Here is a 4,937-nt window from a genome sequence, read left to right on the forward strand (position 1 = left end):
TCCTTGTAAAAATACTTTTGCATCATATATGTATGATAAAAGCATAGCTTTTAAAAAAAAGTTACTTGAAAGGATAAGAGAGGAAAGGGGGCAAGGTGGTTCTCTCTTTCACTCTACACTGAGCCTTAGTCAAGCCAGGCCAAAGCCAGTAGCTGGGAACTCAGTTAAGGTTCCTCACATCAGTGACAGAGATCCAACAATCTGAATGATGATCAGCTTCTGCCTCCCACAGTACGCATTTACAGGAAGCTCTAGAGTCAGGATTACAGCTGGGATTGAATCTTAGCTACTCCAATATATATTAGTGTTGCAAGTAGCCTAATAACTATTATGTCCAGTGCTGGGCCCTATATAGTATTTGAAACACTTTCTTTGGATCTTGAAGCTCGTTTTGCAAATGAAAATCAGTGTTATTAATATGCTCAGTATGTGTATGGGTACACACATGCCAGCTGTTATATATCAATAATACAGTAAACTGATTATATTTTAAAATTTTTGTCACTATATACAAATCTAAATAAGAAGATACTGCTTTGGTATACTGGTGCTGTGGCCATTGTTAATGTTTAGATATAGTGCAATTATTATGCTAATTATAAAATATATAAAACATAAAAATAGGCTTTGTGTCTAGTGTGATGGCTAACTGGCTAAATAATCACCATGCAAATGCCGGGATCACATATGGCCACTTGTTCATGATCCAGCTACTGCACTTCCCATCCAGCTCCGTATCTGTGACCTGGGAAAGCAGTGGAGCGTGGCCCAAAGTCTTGGGGCCCTGCACCCGCATGGGAGACCCAGAGAAGGCTCTTGGCTCCTGGCTTTGGTTCAGCTCAGCTCCAGCCATTGCAACTACTTGGGGGAGTGAATCAGCTGATAGATCTTTCTCTCTGTCCCTCTCTGCTCTCAGTAAATCTGATCTGCCTTTCCAAGAAGAAAAAAATTAAATAGGCCTTATATCATGAGGCTAATAGAGCTTTCCTCACAGGGAAATGCTTACCTAACACTTTCATCCTTTCTGTTTGTTTATCTTTGACTAACTTTCTGGAAGCAATCCTCAATTTAGAAAGAAGTCCAGGGTTCTAGTGCAAGGAAGGCAGGAAAAATGTAAGGAAGAGAGAGAAGAAAGAATGTTCTACATACCTACAATATAACATTTGTAGTCTGAAAGTTAACACCCCTACATTCTATCCTGTAATCCTCAAATGCTTTTTAGCCGTCACTAATGAACTGTAGGTCCTTCATGTGATTAAAAACAAAATATCATTCAAGTCCAGAAATTGCATTTAGTTGTTGTATTTCTTAGTTTCCTTCTGTCAGAATGATTCCACAATCTTTCCTTGACCTTCATAAGCTTGAATCCTTTGAGTAGTGAAATCCAGTCATTTAGAAAGTGATGGTTAGGAGGGTCAGGAGACTGTAGTGCAGGAACATGAATATGACATCTGATCTGATATGAAGGGTTTAACATTTCCATTGCTTGCTCTTTGAGGGAAAAGACCAGTAACCATGTAGGGAGAAAAAAACCTAAAAAACCTGGGTGGTGATTGGCATAGTTGTAAAGACTCAGATGCCTGTGCTCCTAATCAGAGTATGTAGGTTTGCGTTCTGATTCTGGTCTGGAAGGCAACAGGTGATGACATAAGTTGTTGGGTCTGTTCCACCCATATGGAATACCAGGAATGGGTTTCTGGTTCCCAGATTCCACAACCACTTTGGGCATTCAGGGAGTAATTGGAGGCCTCATTTGTGGAGAGGAGCTTTCTCTCCCTACACCTCAAATAGTATCTGAAAATAGATCTACCATTATGACCCAACCATCACGCTTCTGGGAATTTATTCAGTCCAAGTCCACCTTAGTGCATCCACAGATCCAGACATTTGCTGCAAAGCTTGGCCAGGAGAGTTGTCCAACCTGTTCTGTTTTCGATCCCCCTATGTCCTCTGTTGCCCTAGACGAGCTGGCTGTCATGTCCCCATGTATATCTGGGCATGCTGTTGACTGCGCAGGAGTTAGCAGCTGAAGAAGCCTAGTCCTAACACATGCACTCCAAGGTCAGATGAAAGATCCTGTGTTTTCTCTGTGACCAGAGTCTGAGTCTGGTGGTCTAGTTGGGAATCCCTCAAGAAATCTTGCTTAATGACCTCAGACTTAACTCTTGTATGCACCAGCTAGTGCAAGGTCAGGTATAATCCATCACCTGCACCAACACATATACTGGTGGATGCAAGGTGCCTGTTCAGTTCCATCTCATTCCTGTATCTCATGTGAACTGACAGGTGATGCACCATTACCTAGCTGGGATGACCCCAAGTAACCCCCAATAGGCCTGCCCCCATCCCTGGTTTTGTGTGTGCCAGCCTCCGCTTTGGCCTAGCCTGACCCAGCTCAAATCCCATCTGACCCTCATGAGCACCTAAGGGGGTTGTGGCCTAGTTCAGCCTATCCTGCTCTCAGGCCTGTTCCTAGCCCCCACCTCCCGCAGTGCAGCTCTCACTAGCAGGAATAGCACCCTAGGCCAGACAGCCTACTCTTAGCCCTTACATTAAACTGATAGGTGTTGCAGTCCAACCTGGCCTAGCCAGTACTGCATCCTGGCTCTCACTCATGCCAGTGTATGCTGTGGAATGACTCTGCTTGTCCCACCTCCAGACCCAGCTCAAACATGTGCTGACAGGTGCTGCAGCCAGCCTGCCTTGGCTTACTCCCAGCCCAGGCTCTTGCATTCACCAGTAGGTGCTGCAGCCTAGCAGAGGAGTTCCCGAGGTTCTCCTTTCAGGTCTGCTGCTAGCCCCAGATCTTACATGGGCTGGTTGGTGCTGCTGCCCAGACTGACATGGATGGCCCCCTGTCCTGGCACCTACTGGTGGGTACTGTGGTCTAGCCCAATTGGCTTGCACCCATTCTGGCTCTCACTAATAGGTACAACAAACCTTATTCAGCCTAGACCCAGATCTCATGTGATCCAGCAGGTGCCACAGCTTAGCCTGGCTTGGCCCCAGACCTGGCCCACATACGTGCTGTCAAATGCTACAGCCTTGCCTGGCCTGCCTCTAGCCCTAACTCTTGTACTCCTCAGCAGAAGCTGCAGTCTAGCTTCAGAGTTCCCTAAGTTCCTCAACCAAACCTGCTTCTAACCTGGATCCTGCATATGATGGTGGGTGCTGCAGTCCTGCTTGGCATGGTCTTCTCTCAGTCTTGGCTTTTGCATGTGCCAGTGTGATAGCCCAACATCCTACCAGCCCAGCTCCCATGAGTGTCAGGTGAGTTCCTGTCAGGTATGTTCTGTGGCCGACCTGGCATGGCCCATCACCACCTGCAGCTCTTTCCATAAGCCAGTGGGTGCCACAGTCCCACAGAGGCAAGCCCACAATTCCCCTATAGAATCTGCTCCCGGATCTGGTTCTCCTGTGTTCTGGTGGGTGATGTGTCTCAGTGTGACCTGGCCCACCCCCTGCTCCAACACCCATATGTTGGTACTAAAGCCTAACCCAGCCAGACATGCCCCCTGCAGCCCAGCTTTTGCATGCACTGGTGTTTGGGGGGGTGGTGGTATTTAGCCAGGCCAGGCCTCCCATGTGGGCAGGTGCCTTGGCCCAGACATGCCCTCTGGTACCCCCACTCCAAACCACCCCATCTCAGCTCCCTTGCCTACCAGCAAGTGTAGTGGCCCAGAAGTTATCCTCCCCTCTCAAACATGCTGTCAGCTGCTGCTACTCCAATATGTCTCCAGACCCATTCCCTGGGTGGTTCGAAGTGCCCTAGCCAGGGGTAGTATAGTTTGTCCCAACCCGGTGTCCCTACCTTACCCCCAAACAACTAAGCCACTGTTCTGGCATGCTGGTATAGTTAATGCAAATTTGTCATTAATCAGGCCCAGAATGCCCTCCAGTTATTAGCTGCTTTTTCCCAGCAGAGTAACACTTGCCTGGGTGCGAAGCAACCTAGGCAGGTGCCTACAGCTGAGCAATCTGTATTCCTTTACATAAAAATCTCATTTCTTTTGTTTCTAGACAAAAGTTAGGGTGGAAAAGGAAAAAACCTCCTGCTTTTTGTTTTCAAGAATAATGTTATTTGAAGCTTCAGAGCTTTCTACCTGAATTTCCTAAAATCTCCAGCTGGGGAAAGGAAATTGGATCACTGCGCCCTCTGGTGTACAAAATAGTGAAGATACCCGCCCCCCCTTACAGATTTTAGGAGTTCTTTTTTTTTTCCTGCAAATTATCTTTAATATTTATTGGATGCATGCCCTATTTGTTTTTCTAGTAGCAAGAATAAATTCTTTCCCCATCATTACAGTCTCCTGCCTGTTTTCCCCCTTGTGAGCAGGTGGGTACATATATAAGGAAGAGATGAGTCTGTTCTGTGGACACAGGAAGAGAAAGCCAGTGGATCCTCCCATAGGGAGAGTGGATCCTCATAACTTATTTTGCTTACACGGCCTACTAATAGACTAACTGGTAGATAAAGACTGCAAATGATACTTTATAAATGATAACACTAGCTGTGATGGAAATCCTATTTATAAGAGGTTGCAGTCATTTCTAGTTTGCTTTTGCTTTAAAGATTTTAGCAAAAGCTACATATTTGGTTAGGACATTGTGTTACTGTAGGCTCTGTATGAACCACAGTATTTAAATTGCTTGCATTGATGGAAACACAACTTTTGGGGTTAGTAGTTTGGGTCTCCATGTTAGTTGAAAGATGAAGAAGTGATAATCATCTATAATTAAACAATGATAAATATTTGCTTAAAATATGTTGCTGGATTTGATATAATGAATTTTTTTTGGTTATGGAAATTCTGTTTTAGCAGACTGTTTTAGAAAAGACAATAACATATTAGAGTTTGTGTTTAAGTTTTCTTTATAATTTGCTTTAGTACCTCCATGAAGAACATATTAGCACAATTCAGACTCTCTTATCCTTC

This window comes from Ochotona princeps, chromosome 10 (assembly GCF_030435755.1).
Source record: "Ochotona princeps isolate mOchPri1 chromosome 10, mOchPri1.hap1, whole genome shotgun sequence".
Lineage (NCBI taxonomy): Eukaryota > Metazoa > Chordata > Mammalia > Lagomorpha > Ochotonidae > Ochotona > Ochotona princeps.